The following is a 27,945-nucleotide window of genomic DNA, read 5'->3' as shown; positions in this document are numbered from 1 at the left end:
CTGTAATAAACATAAAGTAAAAAATCTAGTAGAGGTGGGCATTACAGTGCATTGAGTTGACCACTGCATGGGACAGCTGAACTCCATATCAGAGTGCCTGGGATAGAGTCCTACCTCTGCGTCTGATCCAGTTTTCTGTTGTTTCATTCCCTGGGAAACAACAGATGATGGCCCAAGATGGAACTCCATTGGAGTTCCTGGCTCAGCTCTGGCCGTTGTGGTCATTTGGGAAGTGAACCAGCAGATGGAAGACCTCTCTCTCTCTCTCTCCTTCCCCCTATAACTCTACCTTTCAAATAAATAAAAATAAATCTTTTTTTAAAATCTTCAGTGCCTTCTCATACCTCTCAATATCCAATACCCTCCATCATTACTTCGGAATGAATGAATGGGAGAGGAAGTCTTTCAAACAGGATGAAGAAAGGAAGCCCTTAGAGACAGTGGAGTTCATGAGAATGCCCCTGGCAGGGAGCATCAGCCTCCTGTCACAAGCTAAAGCCTGGAATTTTCTCATTATTTCCTCTCAGAATCCTTACATGTTCTCCTCATGACCCATGCCTCATCCCCAGAGGAACTTGAGCCCCTCAGGACAAGGCTATCTTGAGTCAGTCTTGGCTCCGCCTCCTTCCCTACTCAAGAAGCTGGTGAAAGGACAGGCATAGGTTAAAACAGTGCACTTAATGTTGTTAATTTATAATTTATTCATGTGTTGTTACTGTAATTGAAATTGTTATAAAGACTTTAAATTCAGTCATATAGAAAGAAATGTATTAAGCAAAATTATGGGAATAAATATTCCCATAAAATATATCTGAATGGTTAAAAATACTAGAAGAGAGCTGTCAGGGCTACAGTAGTGAATGTCCTTTTCTCTTCTCTCTTTCTTTTTTTTTAAATATCAAAAATACCAGTAAGAAAGTTTGGTGTTTTCAACATAGAAAAAATGTTATCAGTTATTAGGCAGTGCACTCTACTTGGTGTAATTGAAAGTTGTACAGTACTATTTCCTTATTTTAAGTTTTTGTTTATGTATTTAAGTATTTGCTTTTTTATTTAATGCTGCTCTTCTCTGAATATTTTTCTCTATTGTTTCTGTTTCATATTTTTTACAAGGGCAAGTACAGGAGCAACTGCTGCTACCCATAAAATTTGTGTATTATAAATAATTAAAAGAATTTTTAATTGAAAAAACAAACAACAACAACAATAACAACAACAACAACAAAAGCAGTGCACCTGGGGACACCTGCATCCCTTATCTGAGGATCAGAGTCTGGATTCAAATCCCAGCTCTGCTTTCCTCCCCAAGTTCCTGCACCCCGAGAGGCAGCAGATGATAATTTATGATGAGCACTTGGGTCCCTAGTACCCACCAGGCTCCTGGCTTCCACCTGGCCCAGCCCCAGCTGTTGCAGACATTTGGGGAGTGAATCAGCTGATGAAAGATATTTCATCTCTCTCTCTCTTTCTATCTCTCTCTCTCTCTCTCTCTCACTCCCTCCCTCCTCACTCTTTCTCCCCTTCAAAGAAAAAAACATAAGAAAAAGAAGCCAGGGGCCAGCACTATGGCACAGTAGGTTATTCCTCCGCCTGCAACGCCGACATCCTATATGGACACCGGTTCTAGTCCTGACTGCTCCTCTTCCAATCCAGCACTCTGCTGTGGCCTAGGAAAGCAGTAGAAGATGGCCCAACCCGCGTGGGAAACCCGGAAGAAGCTCCTGGCTCCTGGCTTCGGATCTGCGCAGCTCCTGTCGTTGTGACAAATTGGGGAGTGAACCAGCAGATGGAAGACTTTTCTCTCTGTCTCTCCCTCTCACTGTCTGTAACTCTACCTCTCAAATAAAGAAAGAAAGAGAGAAAAAAGAAAAAGAAGCCAGTGAAACCTGTCTCCCAAGTCAAGTGCCTTATATACTTCTAACCCTGCCTGGGGCAGGATGTGTATAGATAGAATCCCTTACTATTGACGCACAAAAAGAAGCAAACCAGTCCAGAAGTTAGAAGCACACCCTTCAGGGATCATGGTTGGAATCTTGGTCACTCCCAAATTGTTAATAAACCTTTCTGACCCTCAATTTATCATCTGTAAATTAATGGTAGAAGCACCTACTTGCAGGTTGCTGCAGTAATTAAAGGTAGTGTCTGGCACATAAAAAGTGCTCAATACATACATTTTATTTATTTATTTGGAAGGCAGAGTTACATAAAGAGAGGGAGAAACAGAGAGAAGGAGAGAGAATCTTCCATCTGCTGGTTCTCTCACCAGATGGCCGCAACAGCTGGAGCTGGGCCAGACTGAAGCCAGGAGTTTCATCTGAGTCTGTCACATGGGTGCAGGGGCCCCAGGTACTTATGCTACTGTCTGCCACTTTCCTTGGCCATTAACAGGGAGCTGGATCAGAAGTGGAGCAGCCAGGACTCAAACCGGTGCCCATTGCAGGCGGTGGCTTTACCTGCTATGCCACAATGCTAGCCCTTAAGTCATGTTATGGGCCCTTAGGCAATTTCATCCTTGTGAGAATGTGATAAACTGTACCTCAGAAACTAAGATGGCTGAGACTTCACTAGGCAATATAATCTTGAGATCATCATGCAATATGCAATCCTTCATTGACGGAAATGTCATTTATGTGGTGTGTGACTATATTAAAATCATAATTCTAAAAGCTGGATGCATAAACTTCTTTCTCCCCTATCATAGATGGGAGAGTGGAGCACAAGTATCCTGATGAAATGAGCACTCAGCCAAACTAGAAAATTCTAGTTTGTAGTCAAATGCACAGAGAACCCAAAGATATGCAGCTCCCAGGCGTCATTCACAAATGCCAATCATGAGTCTCAGGGCCACATCACTACTCAACACCTCTCATGCTATATGGATAAAAGCCCCAAACTAGGAAGAATTTTTTTTTCCTTTTTTTAAAGATTTTATTTATTTATTTGATAAATACAAATTTCATAAGTACAACTTTTGGATTATAGCGGTTCTTCTCCCCATACTCGCCCTCCTACCCCAAACCATCCCACCTCCTACTCCCTCTCCCATCCCATTCTTCATTAAGATTCATTTTTAATTATCTTTATATACAGAAAATCAACTTAGTATATACTAAGTAAAGATTTCAACAGTTTGCACCCACACAGACACACAAAGTATAAAGTACTATATGAAGATAAGTTTTACCGTTAACTCTCATAGTACAACTCGTTAAGGATGGAGGTCCTACATGGGGAGCAAGTGCACAGTGACTCCTGTTGATTTAACCATTGACACTCTCATTTATGGCGTCAGTAATCACCCGAGGCTCTTGTCATGAGCTGCCAAGGCTATGGAAGCCTCTTGAGTCCACAAACTTCGACATTATTTAGACAAGGCCATAAGCAAAGTGGAAGTTCTCTCTTCCCTTCAGAGAAAAATACCTCCTTCTTTGATGGCCCCTTCTTCCCACTGGGATCTCACTCACAGAGATCTTTCATGTAGGTCACTTTTTGCCATAGTGTCTTGACTTTTTAGGAAGGATTTTCTCCCATGGAATGTACTTTATATCCCTACAGGGTGCCCAATTCCTCCCTTGGACTGTGATCAATAACTTTTGCTTTACTATCCCTATTTTCATTTCTCTGAACTACAATTTGTAACTCCATCAGCAAAAAGGAAACAAGGCAAGTTAGCCACAGCCAATGACGCTAGCAACTCCTCCCTCCACCCTGGACCCCTGCATCCGTCCTCCCACACCTAGTCCAAGCTCCCTGTTCTCTCCTGGAAGAAAGCAGCATCTTTAAGGGCTGGGGGTCTCTCACTCAGTTGCCCTCCTAAGCCTGTCCTGAGGTGTCCCAGTTTTCATAAATGGCCTCAAGCTCCTGAAACTGCATCACTCACACCAGCCCCCATACACCTCTACCCAGGCAGGTCTTCCATTCAGTTCCTGGCTATAGTTACTGCTAGTGTCTGGCAGGTGTTTGCTTGGCCCAGCCTCTTCAGGGAGTGGCTGAGCCATTTCTTTAAGAGTTCTCAGGAGCCCCAGCCTAGGCCCACTGTGTAAAACTAAAAACATATGTATGAATGTATTTGTATGCATACATGCAATGTACAAACATTTTATGTATGTTTATGAATCCATTCTTCAACCCAGGTTCTGGGCACAGAGCTCCTATATTTTGTAATTTCCTGAGTGATATAGCATTTTTTTAAGATTTATTTATTTGAAAGGCAGAGTTACAGAGAAGCAGAGGCAGAGAGACAAGTCTCCTACCCGCTGGTTCACTCCCCAGATGGCCGCAACAGATAGAACTGAGCTGATCCAAAGCCAGGAGCCAAGAGCTTCCTCCAGGTCTCCCATGCGGATACAGGAGCCCAAGGACCTGGGCCATCTCCACTGCTTTCCCAAGCACGTTAACAGGGAACTGGGTCAGAAGTGGAGCAGCTGGGACTCGAACCAGTGTCCATATAGGATGCCGACACTGCAGAAGACAGCTTTACCTGCTATGCCACAGTCCCAACAGCATATTTTCTTACAATACTTCATTTCTGTACAAAACTCCCAAAACCTTTGGGTTTTCCTAAGTGATAGAAGTGTCTTTTGCTATTTAGAACAACTCGTTGTGCTCACACCAGAGTTTATGCTAATGAGATGACTTCAGGTGGGGGCTCCTGACATTCTCCGCATTCTGTCATTATTTGCTCAGACAAAAAGGTATGAAGCTAAGACCAAGTGATTAGAGGATTAGAGGTTGGAATGATCATCCCCAGAAGGCAGGCAGGGGTGGCTGGAGAACAAGCTCTATAAAAACTCTGACACTGAGATCTGATGAGCTTTCAAGTCCCTGGTGCCAGACCTTGTCCTAGCCAACTCTGCGTCTGGCTTCACCTATATCCTTTCAAATGAACCAGTCCATATAAATAAAAGTATTTCCCTGAGCATTGTTGAGCCATTCTAGTGAATTAATCAAAACCAGGGAGGGGGCTATGGGACCCTTAATTCATAGCTGGTTGATCAGAAGGGACTTGCATTTTGTGTCTGAAGTGGGATAGTCTAGTGGGACTGCACCCTTAATCTGTGCAATCAGACATTATCTCTGGGTACCCAGGGTCAGAACTGAATGGAATTAGAGGACACCTGGTTGTGGACTGCTGAAGAATCGCTTGGTATGTAGGAACTATGAGAGTGACACAGCGGGTTAAAGCCCCAGCCTGCAGGGCTGTCATCCCATATGGGCACCAGTTCGAGTGCTGGCTGCTCCACTTCCAATCCAGCACTCTGCTGGTGTACCTGGGATAGCGGCAGAGGATGGCCTGGGAACTTGGGATGCTGCACCCACGTGGGAGACCCAAAAGAAACTCCTGGTTCCTGGCTTCAGCTCTGCTCAGCTCCAACCATTGTGGCCATTTGGGGAGTGATCCAGAAGATGAAGACCTCTCTCTCTCTCTCTCTCTCTTCCTCTCTCTCTCTCTCTCCTCTCATTCTCTACCTTTCTCTGTAACTCTTTCAAATAAATAAAATAAATCTTTAAAAAAGAGAGAGAAAGATGGAAAATTTTTTCCCTTTACACCAGAGAATCCACTGTCCTCTCTTCCTGAAGTCCCAGGAAACCCGCATTAACTCGTGCCGGCCCCTCCTCCCACATCCCTGGGATAAACAGCTGTTCTCACTCCTCAGCTGATCTTCCAGTCTCCACAAGCAGCCACATTCCCAAATAACCCCTTCAGGGCTTTTTCTAAACAACATCTTACTGGTCCATTTCCTTAACCCATACACAAAAATCCCACATTTAGTCCCTTTCCCTCCAGAAATTGAATCGCACTTGCGATGTTGTGAATTTACTGGAAACCTAAGTGAAATCACACCACACACAGTTCAGCTTCCCTAATCTGGTGTCCCTACCCTCTTGCCTCTGGCTCCATACAGCTCTCAGAAACTTGCATTCTCAGCTGGGGAACCTCTCCAGGGAGTGGGCCCTCTACCTGGGTCTCCATCCCTAAGTGCTTCTCTCCAGAGCAGCAAGGGGAAGAGATGCCCCCAGGCTAACCTCCTTCTACAAATCCCCAGAAATGCTGATGAGTAAAATCTTCTTGGAAAAGCAAAATGCATCTTGTGTGTTCCCCTTTCCCACTTGAGAACTGCCTTTCAGATATGGTTCAAGTTCTGTCTGCCTCCTTTTCTTGCTCCAGAAACAGCTTTCTGGGTCTCTTGGACTCATTTTATTCTTCCTTCCTTGTCTCTTTTTAAAGTTATTTTAGAATTTTCTGAGCTTTACTGGGGTGTAAGTGATAAATAAATGTTGTACACACTCATATTCATGGTGTACATGTGATACTTTAATATATGTATATGTTGTGAAATAATCACCAAGTAAAGCTAATTAACATATGCATCGCCTTGCCTATTTCTTTCATGTGTGTGTGGTAAAAAATTTTTAAGAGCCACTCATAGCAATTTCCAAGTGTACATTATCATTAAATATAGTCATCATGCTATCCAATAGATCTCCAGAATTTATTCAGTCTAACTGAAAATGTGTATCCCTTTTAAAAAACTTTTTGAGAGGTAGGGGACAGAAACAGGAAAAAAACAGAGGTCCCATCCACTGGTTCACTCCCCAAATGCCAAGGCCAGCTCAGGTCAAGTCCAGGGGCAGAGAACTCAATCCAAGTCTCCTATGGGGTGGCAGGGACCCAAACTACTTGAACTGTTTCCCAGGGACTACACTGGTAAGAAGCTAGAGTGAGGAACTGAAAGCCTCAATTCCAGGGCACCGCAGTGAAGACACTATTTGAGAAGCTCCCATCCCATAGCAAGTTCCTGGTTCAAGTCCTGACTCCTCTGCTTCTGATCCTATTAAAGCTGGAGACCCTGGGAGACAGCAGGTAGCAGTTCAACTAGGCGGGTCCCTACCACCCAAAGAAAGACAGAGAGGCCGGCGCTGCGGCTCACTAGGCTAATCCTCCGCCTTGCAGCACCAGCACACCGGGTTCTAGTCCTGGTCGGGGCGCCGGATTCTGTCCCGGTTGCCCCTCTTCCAGGCCAGCTCTCTGCTGTGGCCAGGGAGTGCAGTGGAGGATGGCCCAAGTACTTGGGCCCTGCACCCTATGGGAGACCAGGAAAAGCACCTGGCTCCTGCCATCGGATCAGTGCAGTGCGCCGGCCGTGGCGGCCATTGGAGAGTGAACCAACAGCAAAAAAGGAAGACCTTTCTCTCTGTCTCTCTCTCTCTCACTGTCCACTCTGCCTGTCAAAATAAATACATAAATAAATAAATAAAAAGAAAGACAGAGAGGCTAATAAAAGATCTTTCATACACTGGCTCACTCCCCAAATGTCCAATCATAGGGCACAGGTACAATTTTACCTTCAATCACCCTAATCCTAATTCCCTCCAATTTTAGGGATTTTAGCCTTGTTTCTTAACCATGTCCCCATTGCCTCATGCGGATTGCTGCCCGCTAAGTCAGTTACCCCCTCTTCTATCCCTAATCTGTCTACATCAACTAGCTCCATCACCTTAGCTCAGAGGAGAGACAATACTGTGAAAAACAGCATGATAACTATGTTAGGCTTTACGGACCAAACCATCTCTGTCAGAAGTCTCCAACTCTGTTGTCACGGCATGACAGCAGTCACAGATGACAATGAACAAGTGTGGCACGTTCCAATAAAACTTTTGTAAATAGTGAAATCTGACTTTAGTATTTCATATGAACATAATATTCCTTTCTGGAATAGTTTCTAATATTTAAATACAAAAAGTGAGCACTTTTTTTTTTACACCCTCAGATCTAATAGCAAAATGTGCAAAGGAAATGAGCTCCTGCTCTGTCCTCCACAGCCCCCGCCATCCCCCTTTCTTGTGGCTGAAGCTGCAGTGGGCCTCCCTCTTCTCCAAATACCTAGGATTCACAGTGGCCACTTCACAGTGTAATGCATTTTGTCCAGTGCGTGTTGTGCACATGTCCCTCTCTGACGTTTCCATTCTTTACAAACAGCAATCATCTATTGGCAAAAGGTCCTTCCCTCCCACAGCCATCATTTCCTGCCCCACAATGGCATAGCACAACTTCCAATTGGGAGCAATTCAGTGAAAGTGGTGGGGTACCCAGTCGGCGCTGGAATAACCATCTGTGTAGCCTCATCCTGCTCTCAGAGTGAAAACAGAAGACACGGGTGAGGACAGCACGGGGCACAGTCACAAGCTGGGAGCCTCCAGGAGACACTGAGGAGAGAATTCTCTCCATCAGATTTAGATAGAGCAATGTGCCAAAGTAAAAAAATCAGCATTTTAAACACTTGAATTTCAAACTTCTCCCACCAAGGCAACTCAAATACAGCAGTGACAATCTAGATCTTTCCAGGAAGTGAAGGGAGAGTCCCTGACAGCCGCTCCTGCGGCTGCTGCTATTGCAACTTCTCAGTCTCAAAGACAGCAGGAAGAATCAGGATCATAAAAGGAGAGGTCCCAGTCCACAAGGCTGCCCTGGGAAGCCTGTACAGTTTCTGAGCCACACAAAGCGGGGAAGATCAAAAGTGGCCCTGGCAGGGCCAGCGTTGTGGGTAAAGCCGACACCTGCGAAGCTGGCATTCCATAATGTGAGGAGGCCGGTGGGTTAACAGGCAGTCAGGGTGGTCCCAGTGGAAATTTGAGGTGCAGAGTGCTTCCTTTCCCCAAAGGGTTGTCTTTAGCAAGGTCAGAAGTGCCTGTCTGCCCACCCCTTGAAAGCTTCCAATTTTACCTGAGCTCACAGTTTATTGAGAAAATAAGTTACCTATCCCACCCTTCTGATGGCTCTTTTTGCTTTATCATGAACAAGCCAGACAGGATAAAAGATGGCAAATTGGGTCTTTTGATGGGTTTTGTCCCCACCTTGTAACTGAAGGTCAAAAAAGGTTTTTTTTCTTCCCCAAAATTGTGCTTAAAAATCCCAGTACTTGGCCGGCGCCGTGGCTCAATAGGCTAATCCTCCGCCTTGCGGTGCCAGGACACCGGGTTCTAGTCCCGGTCGGGGCGCCAGATTCTGTCCCGGTTGCCCCTCTTCCAGGCTAGCTCTCTGCTATGGCCCAGGAGTGCAGTGGGGGATGGCCCAAGTCCTTGGGCCCTGCACCCCATGGGAGACCAGGAAAAGCACCTGGCTCCTGCCTTCGGATCAGCGCGATGCGCCGGCCACAGCAACCATTGGAGGGTGAACCAATGGCAAAAAGGAAGACCTTTCTCTGTCTCTCTCTCTCTCTCACTGTCTACTTTGCCTGTCAAAAAAAAAAAAAAATGTTAAAAAAAAAAAATCCCAGTACCACCAGCCCCTTCAGGTTTTGCCTCTCTTGGAGCCCCTCTGCATGCTACTGTGGCTGGAGGTCTCTGACTCTAATAAATCTTGCTTCGAAACCTTTAAATCTTGCTTTTCTCTCTGCCTTGTCCACTTGGAAATTCTTCCATGTGAGACAAAGAACCGAGATAATAATATTTTCTCCACTGCCATTTCACCCATAACAATATGAGTGCCGGTTCTAGTTTCAGCTGCTCCACTTCCAATCCAGCTCTCTGCTATGGCCTGGGAAAGCAGTAGAAGATGGCCCAAGTCCTTGGGTCTCTGCACCCACATGGGAGACCCGGAAGAAGCTCCTGGCTCCTGGCTTCGGATTGGCCCATCTCTTGCTGTTGTGGCCATTTTGGGGGTGAACCAGTGGACAGAAGATATCTCTCTGTCCCTCTCTTTCTGTAATTCTTTCAAAAAAATAAAATAAATCTTTCAAAAATGAAAAAAAAAATTTAAAAGGTGGCTCCAGCTGCAGATAGGACCCTTTCTGGAAACGTCTCCATCAGACCCCACATTCTCTCCAGCAGGCTCTCATCTAGCTTAGTTTCATTGTCCTCTTCTAGCTTCTCCTCAGTGTTCTCCACATCACGTTCAGCAGCATTTCACCTGGGGACTGGAGCTCTCCAGCGCTGGTGGCAGCAACAGCAGCAGCAGCAGCAGCCGCCATGGCTGTAGGGGACCCAAAATATTCTTCTTTAATTGTTTAAACTATTTACAAATAGAAAAACAGTTCTTAGTTCACAAGGGGCCCAAGAGGAGGCAGCGGGCTGTATTTTACCAACCCTTCCCTTAGCTGTAACAGTAGCTCTCAGAGGGTGCCTCCAACAACATCAGCCTCAAGTGGGAAGGTCTTAGGAAGGTGAATTTTCCTGCCCCACCCCAGATCTACTGCATCAGAAACTCTGAGTGTGCAGACAAGCAATCTGTGGTCTAACAAGCCCTCCAGGTGATGCCTACTCTGCATGCTCAAGTTTGAGAACCACTCTCTGATAAACAAGTTAAAGTCTCTCCTCAGAAAGAAAAAAAAAAAAAAGAGTCCTAACTTTGCACTTCAAACATTTTTATCTTTTTTTTTTTAAACTTATTTTGTTTATTTGGAAGACACCATCCTAGCCCCCGCCGCCATGGCTGGAAGCCAGGTGACCCCATGGCTGAACCACCAGTCTCAGCTCTACCCGCATCCTAATAGGATTCACTGCTCCTACTTCTCTGCCTGCCCCCCAGCAAAGGTTTAAGAGGACCTGTTCCTGAACACGTGGCACTTGCTCACTCGCTCGCTCTCTTCCTCGCTCTCTCTCTTTTTCTCTCTTGATCTCTCTCACACATTCTCCTTCTCCCTCTTTTCCTTCTTTGCCCCTTCCCTTTGGTCTGTTGGGTTTCCCCACCAGTAAACCCTTTCCCTCACTCTGGTGTTTGGTGTGTTTTGTGGTGGCCTTACACACCTCCTCAGGTGAACACAGCGCTGTGAGCAAAGCTTGGTGACTGGAAGCTTCGCCATGGGGATCAGAATTAGACACACCTTCTCCAAGAGGCCAGAACTCAAGTCACAGTAGCACTGTCAACCCCTCTTTGTTCAGCTCTTGCTGGGTTCACTCTCTGTTGGTCTCTACATTATTAGGGTTTCCTCATTCTCTGAAGTCTCTGTATATAACCCGCCAAGCTTCAACAAACTCAGACAACTTCTAATAGAAACTTTTAACTATTCACAGAAGATCTATGACAGAGCAGCCTATATTTGCCCAAAGCTGCTGAGACAGCTCTTTCCAATACGCCCATCAGCTGACCAATGTGGAAACAGTAAAATGCTGTGGGGGGTGTTGTTGTAAAGTATGGGTATGGCTCCCTGCTAATTCACCTGGAAAAGCAGTGGAAGATGGATCCTTGCACCTGTGTGGGAAAACCGGCAAAAGCTCCTGGCTTATGGCTTCAGTCCAGCCCAGCCCTAGCCATTGCAGCCTTTTGGGGAGTGAACCAGTGGATGGAAAATTGTGTTTTCTGTCTCTCTCTCTCTCTCTCTCTCTCTCTCTCTCTCTGTAACTGTGCCTTTCAAACAGATAAGATAAACCCTTCAAAAATGAATAAAACGTAAGTTCTTGAGTTTTCTTTTTTTCCTATCCACTATGATCAGAAATACAGTATTTAATATAGATGGCAACCATACTTCCATCTTTGCTTTCATAGAAATGACTCTAGAAAACAAAGCAGTTCTAGGAACATGCCAAATCTGAGCTGCACTGAAGGTGCTGGTGAAATGTTAGAGTGAGCAAGAAGATCAGATAAGTTCTCACAAAACCGTGAGAAGTAAGTATGCATAGAATTTTTTTAATTACATATTTTTTGAGAGACAGAGAGACATAAACAGAAAATCAGAGACAGAGATGAAAGACAGAGATAACAGAGACAGACACAGCTCCTACCTGCAGGTCCATTCCCCCAGTGCCTGCAGGGGCCCGGGCTGGTGCCAAAGTTGGAAGCCAGAAACTCAGTCTAGGTCTTCCTTGTGGGCTCAGGAACCCAAATACTTGAACCATCACCACTGCCTTCCATAGTCTGCATTAGCAGGGAGCTGGAGTCAGGACCCAGAGCCAGATCCAGGAATCAAACCCAGGCACTCCGAGGTGAGACACGAACATCTTAACCATCATCTCAACTGCCAGGCCAATACCTGCCCCACACCTAGCATGTTTACAGTGCTAAGGAGGGAAGGGAATCCTACAGGAAATGTCTAGCGAACCAGGAGAAGAGGACAACTGAGAGTTGGCATAGCTGGGCCTGACAGCGAGCCACATCCTTGTGTTATCCTAAGTCCCTTTAGAGCTGAGGCAATTTAATTCATTCCTTTCTTTAAAAATATAAGAATTATTTTCTTTTTTAAGATTTATTTTATTGGCAGAGTTATAGAGAGGCAGAGAGAGAAGGGAGAGAAAGAGAGAGAGAGAGGAAGAGAGAGAAAGAGAGAGGTCTTCCTTCCAATAGTTAACTCTCCGAATGGCCACAATAGCCGGAGCTGGGCTGATCTGAAGCCAGGAGCTAGGAGCTTCTTCCTGGTCTCCCACATAGGTGCAGGGGCCCAAGGACTTGGACCATCTCCCACTGCTTTCCTAGTCGCATTAGCAGGGAGCTGGATTGGAAGTGGAGCAGCTGGGACTGGAACCGGTGCCAATATGGGATGCCAGCACTGCAGGCAGTGGTCTTACCTGCTATGCCACAGCACCAGCCCCTAACTCATTCCTTTTGTCTTTAATGGATTTAGCAGAGTGCTTTGCACATGGCAGCAGATCATTAAATATTTGTTATATGAGAAAGTCAGTGTGTGAAATTACATTGACTCACGCCTAGTTGAGTCAGGTGGCCTAACGAACTGTGAGTCCCAGCAGACGGAGGAGGCCGTGAGTCAAACCAGGAGATTTACATATGAGTTACCATGCATTGCTTGATGAACTCATCAGATGAGTCAGAAACCATTTGTCCAATGTTCCTGTACAGAGACAGATGGAAGATATAAAACTTACTGCTTCCAATAACTTTGTTAAAGAAAAAAGGCAATTATAAAAATAAAGCATGTTCATTTTAGAAAGTTTGGAACATATCCAAAAATTATTTTTAAAAAGACTAGGGGTCAATGCTGTGGCACAGTAGGCTAAGCCTCTACCTGCAGTTCCAGCATCCCAAATGGGTGCTGGTTCGAGTCCTGGCTGCTCCACTTCTGATCCTGCTCCCTGCTAATGACCTGGGAAAGCAGTAGAAGGCGGCCCAAGTGCTTGGGGCCCCTGCACCCATGTGGGAGACCAGGAAGAAGCTCCTGCCTCCTGGCTTTGGATCAGACCAGCTCCAGCCATTGTGGCCCTTTGGGGAGTAAACCAGCAGATGAAAGACTTTTCTATCTCCCCTCTCTCTGTCTGTAACTCTACCTCTCAAATAAATAAAATCCTTTAAAAAAAGACTTTAAATCCCTGCAACTTCACCAACTAATGAGGCAACAATAAAAGTTTCTCATGTCATTAATGGTTTTTTGAAGGTATGAATTAAAGGATATAATTTTCTATTAATCATGTAACAACCTATTTGTTACTTATTTAACCACTCCTCTATTATCAGATATGCAAAAAGTTTCTAAATATTCACTTTAGCTTTATAGACGTATCTTTCATTATATGCCTGATACTTTCCATACTCAGGAATCCTAAAAATCTAACATATCTAACAAAGACATAAAGGATAGATATACCATCTTCACATTAAATAGCTTGCCAATAGAAATCTGTAGTTTGTTCTAAAAATAACATACGTTCATAAACACTTTCTGTGAAAATTCCACCAGGATTTTAAGAGGAAAGTGACAAATGATTCCAAAATGTGAGAAGACTAGCTAAGACACCAATAGCTAAGGTAATATGGACGGCAGGGGGAGAGAACAACAAATATATAGAACTTTCACTTCCAGGTGTTAAGACAAACTACAAAGCCACAGTAAAGGAAATAATTTGATACCAGAACAGAAGCAAATACATCAATGGAACAAAATACGGAGCCCCAAAACAGCCTCAGGTGTATATAGAAACTTCACATGTGGCAGAGGTGCCTCTCTAACCTATGCAGAAAAGCTGGATTGACTAGCAATGATGTTAGGAAAGCAGGTACAGGGAGAAAACCCCAACCTAGCTTCTACCGTATGCTAAAATGTCAACTGTAATAGGTTAGCTACTTGAATCTGAAGTGGAAACCGGTGAAGATAAGGAGGGTGCAGAGGAATAGCCCTGTGATGTTGAAACAGAGGTGTTAATAAGGGTGTTATAAAAATCCACCACCAAGGGAAATGCATGGATTTAGAGGTGGAGAACATCTTGCCTGCACGCTGTATAGGGCCACAGAGTCATCTGATCTGGCTCTGCCAAGGCAACTGTGGGTGGGACTCAAAGTTCAGTAAATCTATAGAAAGCTAATTTTTAAGTTGGTCATTTGTACGGCTCGAAAATGATTTGTAAATCATTTAGGCAATGGCCTTCAGCAGAAACAAAGTTCCTCAACCCTGATTACAAACCACATTTGTTAAATAAGATTTGTTTCTTTTAAAGTTAGAGTTAGAGAGAGGAAGAGAGATCTTCCATTTGCTGGTTCACTCCCCAGATGGCCACAATGGTCAGTGCTGGTCCAGTCCAAGCTGAAGTCAGGAGCCAGGAGCTTCTTCCAGGTCTCTCTCATTGGTGGCAGGAGCCCAAACACTCGGGCCATCTTCCACTGCTTTTCCCAGGCCATTAGTAGGGAGCTGGATCAGAAGTGGAGCAGCTGGGACTCAAACCGGTACCCATATGAGATGCCTATGTTGCAGGCAGTGGCTTTACAGGTTGCACAACAATGCTGGATCTGATCTTTTTTTTTTTTTTCCAAAGAAAGGCATCATAGACAAAGCAAATAGACGAGTGACAACTAGAAGAATGAATATTTTCTACCTCTAATATTCAGGAAGTCCTAACAGAATAGACAGAGAATTTCTGTGAATCAATAAGTAAAAGGTAGGAAATCCACCAAAAAACTAGACAGAGGATAAAATAGGTAAATCACAGAAGGAAAAATCTGAATGTCTAACTAACCCATGAAAAAAATGCTCAGCCTTGGGCCGGCGCCGCGGCTCACTAGGCTAATCCTCCGCTTTGCGGCGCCGGCACAATGGGTTCTAGTCCCGGTCGGGGCGCTGGATTCTGTCCCGGTTGCCCCTCTTCCAGGCCAGCTCTCTGCTCTGCTGTGGCCAGGGAGTGCAGTGGAGGATGGCCCAAGTGCTTGGGCCCTGCACCCCATGGGAGACCAGGAAAAGCGCCTGGCTCCTGCCGTCCGATCAGCACGGTGTGCCGGCCACTGCGCACTGGCCGCGGTGGCCATTGGAGGGTGAACCAACGGCAAAAGGAAGACCTTTCTCTCTGTCTCTCTCACTGTCCACTCTGCCTGTCAAAAAAATAAATAAAAAAAAATGCTCAGCCTCTCTGGTAATCAAAAAATGCAAATCAAAATAATAATGAGACACCAGTTCACAGAAATTCAAATTGTAATATCAGGAACATATTGTCAAAGTTTATTTTTCTGGAACTAAACTGATGAAGACATCCTGGAAAATGAGCTACCAGTACACCCAGCAATATAGTAAAATGACTCTTTACCTAGCATTTACATTGTACATATTCAGTATTACAAGTGTATGGGAGGACTGTGTAGGTTATATGCAAATGTTATGCCGTCTTATATAAAGGTGATGTTATTATCTTGGAACAATTCACCCACAGATACCAAGGTACGACAGTATTTATGCAACAAATATGTCCCCCCAATTCCACTCCCAGGAATATACCCCAGGGAAACAGGTCTTTAAGGAACTATGTAGGAGGATGTGCATCTCAGATGTTTGTAGTATCCAGGAAATGGAAGCAATCTGGGAGCTCATAGTCAAGGATAAAACTCTGTCACATGTGATACATGCAGTCAGTAGAAAATTGGGTAGCAGTGAAAATTAATAACCAAGATAGCTATTCAGGTATATGACTAGTCATTATAGGCAGAGTGTCAAGTGGAAAAAAATCTAAGAAACAAAATGAAATCAAAAACATGCTGTCAATGTACATTTGAAGAAAACTAAGCAATATATTTTCAAGCATACTGGCGGGTTCCTTTGAGAGAAGTAGGTGAAATGAGAACGGGGATGAGGAATGAAGAAATCTCTTCTTTAGCTAATAGTCTCATGTAATTATAAAATAATGGAAAAGAGAACTGGTCACATATTCAAGCAATGTGTTATGAGAAGACTCAAAGGAGAGAAAAATAATGCCCTAAAAAATGAATGCTAGCGGGGCTGGCACTGTGCTGTAGCGGGTAAAGCTGCCACCTGCATTGCTGGCATCCCATATGGTGCTGGTTCAAGTCCTGGCTGCTCCTTTTCTGATCCAGCTCCCTGCCGTGGCCTGGAAAGGCAGTGGAAGGTGGCTCAAGTGCTTGGGCCCTTGCACCCATGTGGGAGACCTGGAGGAAGCTCCTGGCTCCTGGCTTCGGATCTGCCCAGCTCCAGCCATTGTGGCCATCTGGGGAGTGAAGCAGAGGATGGAAGGCCTCTCTCTCTGCCTTTGCCTCTCTGTAACTCTGCCTTTCAAACAAACAGATGAATCTTAAAAAAAAAATTCTATCAACTAAACAAACGAAAGTTAATTTTGATCGGTTAAGTGCTCAGCAATAGTTACAATACATCAAAAAGAAAATTGTGTGAGCCATTTTGTTTTAAAACATATTTTAAAAGGAACATTGGAAGTGAACACTTTAAGCTTAATTTTAACCACCTAAACAATTAACAGATTTTAGCCTGTGTAAAGGTTTCTTTTCCTTTTCAACTTCTTTTAAATTTTACTCAGAAATTAAATATCTTCCCACAGAGGAAAAAAAAAAGCCCTTGTAAACAAGTCTGAGAAGTAATAACTGTTTAGGAGTCAGTTCCCTTAAAATAAAAAAGGTTTCAAGGATAATTGCTTCAGTCCAGTAGGGATACAGAACTTGAGTGCAGTTATTTCTATATTCCCTCTGGATCTTACTATATAAACAGGTAGCAACACACTCACTAGGCAATAGTTGACAGACTGATGGGTGTATTTTTCTCTTATTTATACATTCTTTGACAGGAAAAATGCAATTCTTTTTGTCAGACATAAATCTGAATGCCACAGAAATCAAGTCTATCTCATAATTGTATGAAATTTTAATCTAGGTTCCTATTTTCTAAATTTTTCTTCATGTCTCTTCAAATATATTAATATTTCACATCATTTGCCCCATTTAGAAAAGAAGTAAGTTGCAAGTCATTCACACAATTGCACACAACTCCAAAAATTTATCAAGTTTTACGGCAATGTTTACACATTATTTAGGGAAAAAGTCATTGGTATATGACTAGTTGACACTCAATGATGATTTCAACCAAATGAATGATTTTTCTTCAAACTCTGATTCTTGATTTCATATGTTTCTCTTCTGTAAAGTTGAGCCCCTTTTTAAAATTTTAGGCAGCATCCTCTGTTCTTCAGCTAGCCTTTTTTTCTTTTTTTCTTTTTTTCTTTTTTTTTTTTTTGGATAGGCAGAGTAGACAGTGAGAGAGAGACAGAGAGAAAGGTCTTCCTTTGACGTTGGTTCACCCTCCAATGGCCGCCGCGGCCGGCGCACCGCGCTGATCCAATGGCAGGAGCCAGGTACTTCTCCTGGTCTCCCATGGGGTGCAGGGCCCAAGCACTTGGGCCATCCTCCACTGCACTCCCTGGCCACAGCAGAGAGCTGACCTGGAAGAGGGGCAACCGGGACAGAATCCGGCGCCCCAACCAGGACTTTGTGCCGGCGCCGCAAGGCGGAGGATTAGCCTAGTGAGCCACGGCGCTGGCTGCCATTCTTTCAATAAATATTTTGGGAACATTGCACCTTATTAGTGTCCAACAAAAGTGAAATTCTTATAAACCATTAGTCTGTTCAGATACAGCAAGAGTGATCAAGTTTTTACTACTAAAGGCGTTTGTCATATACAAGAGCAGCATCATGGTTTTCCATTGAACAGTATGGAAAATTAAGACTTCTAATATCCGGAAATCTTTCTACATTTTCCTAAACAATGAAAAAAAAGAAAAACCACTGGTTTCCCAGTTAGAGACATGCTCCATCCTAACAATTTCAGCATGCCAATTTTACATACAAACAGCCCACAGGGAGCACATAATAACATCCTCCTCCTGCTCTCACCTCCCACACCCTTCTACAGAATGAAACACTGAGGAAAGTGAAAAAGTGGATGAGCCAATTTAAGAAATTGTGGGTGAAGTTTGAAACTTGTTTGGGGGTGCAAAATCTTGCAAATTGTCAGACCCTGAAACCAGGCAAAACCTTGGATTTTTATTTAATGTTCACTTTTTTTAAAAAAAATATTTATTTGAAAGGTAGAGTGACAGAAAAAGTGGAGAGACAGAGAGAGAGGAGATCTTGCATCTGCTGGTTAACTTCCGAAATGCCTGCAACAGCCAAGGTTGGACCAGGCTAAAGCCAGGAGCTAGGAACTCCATCCAACTCTTCCACTAGGTTGCCAGGAACCCAAGTACTTGGGCAATTATCTGCTGCTTCCCAGGAGTATTAGCAGGAAGCTGGATGGGAAGTAAAGGTGGAATTTTATCCCTGGCACCCCCACATAGGATGCAGGCATCCCAAGGGGTGGCTTGGCACATTGCACATCCCAAAACCTTGGCTCTTAGACAAGAAGTCATGACATCTAGAATTCTTTATTAACCAGCTTGTATTTAATCATACTGTTACCTGAAATTGTTAGTTTTCTGTCTATATTTTCTCATTTCTCTGTCTTTAAGAAAAAGGTAGACCTTACTTTGCAACATAATTGTGTTTCACATAATTTTATAGATAACAATCATTGGCCCTGACAACCTTAAGAAATTTTACAGTGAATTTAAGCAATCACTGGTAAGTACAGTGATCCTATCCATGTGGGATTACTTCCAGGTCCCACCAAGATACCAAAACCTATAGATGCTCAAGTCCCTTATAGGACAGCATTTGCATTTAACCCATACACATATTCCTGTGTACTTTAAATCACCCCTGAATTCCATATAATACTTAAATACAATGCAAATGCTATGTAAATAATTGTTGTATTATATAGAGAACAGTGATAAGGGATAAATGGTGGTGACTTTGTTCAGTTCAGATGCAATGTTTGTCTAATGTTTTCATCCCATGATTGGTTGAACCCATGGATGCAGGGTCCAAGGATATGGAGGGCCAATTGCAATTACTTAAATCTACTTGGTGCTTTGTACTCTTCTGGATGAAAGTGTATTTGCTCACTCATTTATTATCTGATATCAACACAAGGTTCAACAACCCTAGGGACATTTTTGGTTTTTTTCTCTGCTCTATCCTTGTGTCTAGAGCATAGTAGGAGCTCAATATTTGCTGAATGAATGAAAGTGTGCCAGCAACTAAGCAACTTTCCTTCTGGAAAGTTCACTGCCTGCCATAAAATCCCATGCTGCTTTTCCCTGACTCACAGCAGCTTTGCTTTATGGAGATTGAGAAGCAGTCCACTAATGAATTGCCTCAAAGATATTCCCATGGCCACAACTTGCTTCTGTCATAAAAGTTATTCCTTGGAGTTCTCACATTATTCCCCCGATACAAATCTAAGACATGCACAAGAGGTGAGTTTAAACCAGCTGATGACTCCTAGAAAACTTTACAAGGTGTTAAATTATTATGTTACAACCAAGAGCCAATAAATAGTCTGACATGGATTGACACAACCCCCTTCCCCCCAGCCCTGCCCCAGCCTGGTTTAAAATATGAGCATCAGCAGATGTGCAGAAATGCTGAGCTAAGCTTGTCATTCTTGAAAGCAGAGCCAAACGGGGATTTTCCTAAGATGCAGTCAGCCCGGAAAGGGAATTAGACAGTTTTAGCCCATCTATTCTCTCCCCTCCCCCTGTACTGTGATTCACAGAGGCGAGAGCAGCTCTGACAGAGGATGGTTAACAGGACAAGTGGTTCTGAGGTGTCGAACCTGCTCGTAAGCACCAAACCTCTCTTTTCCCCAACCCCCAACCTTACCCAAACTTCTGAGTGCTTCTTCTCTTCTCAGAGACTATCCAGGATGTTCTTTGGATCTGATTTCACTCAGATGGAACTGGTACAGAGTGCTTTTCAAACAGGCCTAATCATAAGAATCATCTGGAATATTTATTTTAAAATCCAGCCTCTAAAGAATGACCCAAATAAGCATGGCTGAGCCAAATCAGCATCCTGAGCCTCTGCGAAAGCATGCAAAGCAGCGAGGAGATCATCAGTGAAGCACAAAGACAAATACATCATTTGTACACCAGTGCTCACAGCAGCATTATCCACAAGAGCGAAAACGTGGAAACAACCTAAGTATCCAGCACCCAAGGAAGGGCTATACAAAATGTGGTATCTATGTACAACAGAATATTATTCAGCTTAACAAGTAATGAAATTCCGACATGTGCTCAAGCATGGATAAATTTGGAATACATTATGCTAAATGAAAAAACCCAGATGCTAAAGGACAAGCATTGTGCAATTCCACGTATATTAGGTACCTAGACAAGTCGGATTCATAGAAACAGAAAGTAGGGGCCAGAGCCGTGGCTCACTTCGTTAATCCTCCACCTGCGGCGCCGGCATCCCATATGGGCCCCGGATTTTAGTCCCGGTTACTCCTCCTTCAGTCCAGCTCTCTGCTGTGGCCCAGGAGGGCAGTGGAGGATGGCCCAAGTGCTTGGGCCCCTGCACCAATATGAGAGACCAGGAAGAAGCACCTGGATCCTGGCTTCAGTATGGCACAGCGCCAGCCGTAGCAGCCATTTGGGGAGTGAACCAACGGAAGGAAGACCTTTTCTCTCTGTCTCTCTCTCTCACTGTCTATAACTACCTGTCAAATAAATTTTAAAAAATACTTTCTCTCTTCTTCTTTCCTGTTTAAAAAAAAGGAAAAAAAGAAAGAAAAATGGTGGTTACCAGCAGCTAGGGCATGAAGGACTGGAGTAATGGTGTTTAATGGTTGCAGAGTTTCAGTTCAAAAAAATCATGGAGTGAGTGGGGATGGGTGTACATGAGTATGAATGGAGGCAATATCATTTACACTGTACCCTTCAACATGGTTGAAATGATAGCTTTTATATTAAAAATTGAATTCTGAATAATGGAAGAAAAAATTAAGTTTTCTCTTCTATATACTCATCACACAGACTGCCCCTCACCCACTTAAGATGTCAGTAGTGGGGCTGGCGCTGTGGCATATTGGGGTAAGTCACCACCTGCAACATCGGCATCCCATATGTGCGCAGGTTCCAGTCCCGGCTGCTTCTCTTCAGATCCAGCTCCCTGCTAACACGCCCAAATCCATGGGTCCCTACACCTGCATGGGAGACCAGGATGAAGCTCCTGGCTGCAGCCTGGCCCAGCCCTGGCCATCACAGCCATTTAGGGAGTGGACCAGTGGATGGAAGATCTCTCTCTCTCTCTTTCTTTCTAACTCTGCCTTTCAAATAAAATTAATGTTAAAAAAAAAAAACAACCATCCCAGTAGTTATCTGCACTTCTGACCAACTGGCTATAAGTCAGGGTTTCCACAACTCCCTCTTTTGGTTCAATGTATTTGCTTGAGTGGCTTACAAAACTCAAGGAAACACATTTACTTGTTTTTATAAAGAATATTACAAAGGGTACAGATGAAAAGATGCTTAGGGCAAGGTCTGGGGGAAGGAGTGCCACATGTTCAGCTATCCAGAAGCTCTCTGAACCTTGAGCTTTGATGGAGACTTCATTGCAGAGCCATGATTGCTAACAGACCGGGCAGGGAAACCCAGAAAGGCCTGTCTGTTCAGATTCTTCAGCATTCCTTCCTGGAGGGTATGGGACAGGACCCTCTGCATTGAGGAGGGCGCTCAGGCCTGCATTTCAATGGCAAGCCTTGGATGGGAATTGTGAGCCAGGAACTGTGGATAAAAATCAAAACACACATATTCTATCACACAAACACATAATAAAACATTACATTTCTAATGAGACTAGGTAAGGAGATTTAATCAATAAACTCCAAAACCTAGATGGGGGCAGCTAAAATGTCTGGGAATAGGCAATAGTGAGGTTGAAGGAAGTGAAGAAATCTGCAGGGTGCTAAGAAGCCTTTTCATATTAGTGCCTAGAAAATACCAGGGGGTAAAATTACCTCCTGAAGGCGGGGTGCTCAGTCTGCAGTTCAAAGCCAACATCACATATTTGCAAAAATGATTGTGCGAACTGGGCTGATCAAGGTTCTTAGTGCCTTCTGGACATTGTGTTTCTGGGGAGTAGGTGCAGAGGGATAGTTAAAGAATCACAGGGAGGCCCAGAGCAGACATATGAACCAGCTTGAGGCCGGTGCCGTGGCTCACTAGGCTAATCCTCCGCCTTGCAGCGCTGGCACACCGGGTTCTCGTTCCGGTCAGGGCGCCGGATTCTGTCTCGGTTGCCCCTCTTCCAGGCCAGCTCTCTGCTGTGGCCAGGGAGTGAAGTGGAGGATGGCCCAACTGCTTGGGCCCTGCACCTGCATGGGAGACCAGGATAAGCACCTGGTTCCTGCCATCGGATCAGCGCAGTGTGCCGGCCGCGGCGGCCATTGGAGGGTGAACCAACGGCAAAGGAAGACCTTTCTCTCTGTCTCTCTCTCTCACTGTCCACTCTGCCTGTCAAAAAATAAAAAAATAAATAAAAATAAAAAAACAGCTTGAGCAGTGGCAGCAGCAGGACTACCAAGGCACAGGGGCAGTAACCAGGAGGGAGCCGAGGGTGACACCGGCTGTGAGGATCCAGTGACAGTGTGAGAGGTACTAAGTTTGGACAAGTTTGCATCATGCATGAACATAAACTAGTCGTTCTCAGCTCAGGAGATGTTGGACAGTCTGCCTTGACTGTTCAAAGAATTTTTGTTGAAAAATATCTTACGATGGAAGATTCTTACAGACAGCAAGGAGAAGCAGATGGACAACAGGGTATGCTTGAAATCTTGGATACTGCAGGAATGGGAACAACTTACGCAATGAGGGATTTGTGCATGAAAGATGGTCAAGGCTTTGCATTCCGTCACTGCACAGTCCATGTTTCACATTTTACAAGATCTCAGAGAACACATTCATCGAGTTAAAGACACTGATGGTGTTCCCATGATTCTGGTTGCTAGTAAGTGTGGAAGATAAAAGAGTTGTAGGAAAGGAACGAGGTCAACGTCTGGCAAGATGATGGACCATCTTTGCATTCTTAGAATCTTCTGAAAATCAAAAATAAATGTTAATGAGACCTTTCTGACCTAGTACAGAAAATGAACAGAAAAACCCCAGTGCCTAGGAAGGCCTGTGGAAAGTCATAATGTCAGATGTTTTAACATACTAAATGTGCTGTAGCTGTGAACCAGGTCTGAAGAACTGTCACCCAATTCAATAGTGCCAGCATTAAACCTAGCAACAGCTTAAATGGACTTTCTGGTACTCTTGAAGAGGCAGATGAAAGCTTCTACATCAGTTTGCACATTCTAATCACTTGCCAGTATCACAAGAGACATTTTTACTAACATATAACAGCCCTGGAATATGTAGCTGGTAAAAGCAGAGGCTACTTCCATTATTACTGCTAAAAAATATTATTTGGTGAAGTATTAACTCTTTTCACTGTAATGTAATTTAAAATAAGTTAACTCAAAAACTTTAAAAAAAAAGAAAGGAAGGAAGAAGGGAAGGAGAGAGGAAAGGAGGGAGGGAGGGAGGGAGGGAGGGAATAAGTATTATGTTCTTAGAATTCTATCTATAAATCACATTGAATTGCTTAAAAACTAATTAAAAATTAAATTAAAAAGCAGAAAAAAGTACCACTTAGGATACCTGGGGGTAGATATTTATTTATTTGAAAGCAGAACTACAGAGAGAGAGAGAGAGAGAGAGAGAGAGAGAGAGATCGTCCATCAGCTGGTTTGCCCCCCAGATGGCTGCAGAAGCCAGGAGCTGGATCAGAAGTGGAGCAGCCAGGACTCGAACTAGTACCCAGTTGGGATGCCAGTGTCACAGGTGTCAGCTTTACCCACTACGCCACAATGCAGGCCCCTGCTAAGAGACATTCTTCATCCACCAATATTGTACATGCATGAAAATGGCATACTGTTTCATATGATTTCATTTCCTTTGAGCAAATTCCTAGGAGTAGGATGGCTGGGGCATATGACAAATCTATTTTCAGCTTTCTGAGGAATCTCTATACTGTCTTCTACAATTGTTGTACTAGTTTATATTCCAACCAACAGGAGATTAGGGTATCTTTTACCCACATCCTCGCCAGCACTTATTGTTTCATGAATTTTTGGATGATAGCCATTCTAACTGGGGTAAGGTGGAACCTCACTATGGTTTGTGAAATAAACCAGTCCCCAAAAGACAAATACCATATGACTTTTCTGATGCATATTAGTTAATATAAAATGCAAAAAAATGTATTGGAACAAAACGAACATCTTGTGATTTAATTGTTGCTTTTTTTAAAAAAAGATTTTATTTATCTGAAAGAGTTACACACAGAGAGAAGGAGAGGCAGAGAGAGAGAGAGAGAGAAAGAGGTCTTCCATCCACTGATTCACTCCCCAGTTGGCTGCAACAGCCAGAGCTGTGCCAATCCAAAGCCAGGAGCCAGGAGCTTCCTCTGGGTCTCCCACTTGAGTACAGGGGCCCAAGGACTTGGACCATCTTCTACTGCTTTCCCAGCCCATAGCAAAGAGCTGGATTGAAACTGGAACAGCCAGGACTCGAACCAGTGCTCATATGGGATGTTGGCACCTCAGGTGGCGGCTTTACTCACTATGCCATAGGGCCACTCCCTAAATGTTATTTTTAGCTCTTGTTTATACTCCTGTGGAACTGTGGTCTTTCTACTTTTTACTTCTTAAATATTATGGTTAGTGGTGCATTAAGCCTGTGATTATAGAGTGGACTGAAATTATGCTTTTGCAAAAATTAAAGAAAAAAAGAAAGGAAGCAAAGAGGGGGATTGAGAAAGGGAAGGGAGGAGGGTGGGAAGTATGATTCTCTTCTTAGAATTGTACCTATGAAATACATTATCTTTATATCAATAAAATATTTTTAAAAATTAAGGAAAACGGGCCGGCACCGCGGCTCACTAGGCTAATCCTCTGCCTAGCGGCGCCGGCACACCGGGTTCTAGTCCCGGTTGGGGCGCCAGATTCTGTCCCGGTTGCCCCTCTTCCAGGCCAGCTCTCTGCTGTGGCCAGGGAGTGCAGTGGAGGATGGCCCAGGTGCTTGGGCCCTGCACCCCATGGGAGACCAGGAAAAGCACTTGGCTCCTGGCTCCTGCCATCGGATCAGCGCGGTGCGCTGGCCGCAGCGCGCTGGCCGCGGCAGCCATTGGAGGGTGAACCAACGGCAAAAGGAAGACCTTTCTCTCTGTCTCTCTCTCTCACTGTCCACTCTGCCTGTCAAAAAAAAAAAAAAATTAAGGAAACGGTGTACTGTATACTTTAACACTTTGTATCCGAGAGTACAGAAGCACCCACACAGATACCCGGAGGAGGCTCCTGGCTCCGGTCGGATAGGCACAGCTCCGACCATTGCGGCCAACTGGGGAGTGAATCATCCGATGGAAGACCTCCCCCCTCTCTCTCTCTGCCTCTCCTCTCCCTGTGTAACTCTGACTTTCAAATAAGTAAATAGATCTTTAAAAAATCAAAAAACTATATAAGTGTGTTAATTAAAGCACTTACTTTGTGCAATACAATAATGACTTTGAGTTTCTGAAAAAATCACAATAAGCTACAAGTATCAAAGTAGGGAAAGTATCTGGAATAGGCTATAGAGAAGGACTTTGGATTTTCTTTTATTATGTCAAGTAATAACAGTGCTTTTAGGATTGAAGAAGAGACATGAAAATTCTCTCTCCCTCCCTCCCTCTCCCCATCTCTCTCTCCTCTTGCTTCCCTCTCCCCCATTGTCAGAAGACAGCAAAAAGATGGACCTCTGCAAGCTGGTCCTCACAGGATGACCCTCACTGGAGACCACATTGCCCATTAGCACCTTGATCTTGAAATTCCCAGCCTCCAGAGCTGTGAGAAATTAATTGGTGTGAAGGCTATGCAGTCTATGTTATTTTGTTATGGTAGGCTTAGCTGAGGAAGACAGAAGGTTTGCCAAAAAGAGCTCTAAAAGAAGGTGAAGCCAAATACAGCCCCCTGTTAATGAACCTGGGAAAGCAGCAGAAGATGGCCCAAGTCCCAGAAGAAGGCAAGGAGACCCAGAAGAAGCTCCTGGCTCCAGGCTTCAGGTCGGCTCAGCTCTGCCCACTGCAGCCACTTGGGGAGTGAACCAGTGGACGGAAGACCTCTCTCTCTGTCTCTGTCTCTATCTCTCTCTCTAACTCTTTCAAATGAATAAAATAAATCTTTTTAAAAAATAATGTGTCACTGAGAAAAACTTTTCAAAAGCACTTTTCGTAGAAAATTTTAAAAATTAAAGCAACTTCAGAATATAATGAACCCACTTGTATTTATCACTCACTTTAGACAATTATCAACATTCTGCCATCTTATTGCATATATATTTCCCTACTTTCTCTTCTTTTTGCTTTGTTTTGTTTTGTGGAATATTTATTAAGTAAAACCAAGACACTTTACTTCCAAGTATTACTACAAGTATCTCTAAGATATGAGAATTTTTTAAATAAATGTTTACTTTTCATGCACTTGAGAGACAAAGTGCCAGAAAAAGAGGGAGACAGAGACAGAGAATGAGAGAGAAGGAGAGAGAGACTTTCCATCTGATGGTTCTCTTCCCAAATGCCAGTAATAGCCAGGGCTGGGCCAGGCTGAAGCCAGGACCCAGGAGCTCCATCCAGATCTCCACATGAGGTGACAGGGACCCCAGTACTTAGGCCATCATCTGCTGCCTCCTGGGCAGATTAGTGGCAGCTAGATGGGAAGTGGAGGTGCTGGACTTGACTCAGCACTGCAGCATGGGCTGTGGGTATCTCAAGCAGCAGCCTAACTTGCTGTGCAACATACCTTGCCCTCAGAATTTTTTAAACTACATAACCACAGTAAATTTCCTTTACTCATAAAATTAACAATAAATCCTGAACTTGTCTCACATCCAATCCAGGGTAAACTTAACTTTATGACGCTATTCACAAATGGATCAAGTTCTCAGTAGTCTTTGAATAAGGTTAATAACTCAAAAAAAAAAAAACACCTTAATTTCAAAACTGAACATTGCAACCTCATGTTTCCTTCCCTTGCTCTGCAAACACAAATCTGGCTACTCAGACTCCAGAAGATTAAAAATAGACTATGAATCAAAACCATTAATCATACCCTAGTAGTTTTAGTTATCTGTTTCTTTCTGATGTTTTAACTCAACTTCAGTTTAATATATTTAATCACACTTTTAGGGAAAATATTTTAAATCAATCATGGAATTTTTTGCCAACAGATAAATTTAAAACAAAAGCAGGGTGGTTGTCAGGAACCTATATCCAAGTCCTTGCATGAGGTGGTTACTCAGTCACATGGAAGGTGCTGGGTTAATAATCTGTCATATGACTCAACCATCTGTCACAGAGAGACACCAAAATGAAGAAAATCACAAAACATAAATAACAATTGAGGGACAGGTCATATTACCCTCTGTACTAAATGCAGACACTAAAAATGGGAATTTTGAGACAGCCTGTTTAAAAAAAACATTTAAAGTAAAGTATTAGCCATTTTTAAAAGATTTATTTATTTATTTTAAAAGTCAAAATTGGCATCAACTCTGTGGTATAGCAGGTTAAAGCCACCGCCTGCAGTGCTGGCATCCCATATGGGCACCAGTTCTAGTCCCAGCTGCTCCACTTCCAATCCAGCTCTCTGCTATGGCCTGGGAAAGCAGTAGAAATGGCCCAAGTCCTTGGGCCCCTGCACCCATGTGGGAGACCTGGAAGACACTCCTGGCTCCTGGCTTTGGATCAACTCAGCTCTGGCTATTGTGGCCATTTGGGGAATGAACCAGAGGATGGAAGGCTTCTCCCTCTCTCTC

At 43.8% G+C, this 27,945-nt stretch overlaps 1 pseudogene; it reads left to right on the top strand.

The window, feature by feature from the left end:
- Positions 1-22,733: 22,733 nt before the first annotated feature.
- LOC100344487 (ras-related protein Rap-1b-like) lies at positions 22,734-23,261 on the top strand (annotated as a pseudogene).
- The last annotated feature ends 4,684 nt before the right edge of the window (positions 23,262-27,945 follow it).

Source organism: Oryctolagus cuniculus, chromosome 7 (assembly GCF_964237555.1).
Source record: "Oryctolagus cuniculus chromosome 7, mOryCun1.1, whole genome shotgun sequence".
Classification (NCBI taxonomy): domain Eukaryota; kingdom Metazoa; phylum Chordata; class Mammalia; order Lagomorpha; family Leporidae; genus Oryctolagus; species Oryctolagus cuniculus.
Note: the sequence above shows the minus strand (reverse complement) of the source record. Positions and strands in the feature narration are given on the sequence as shown.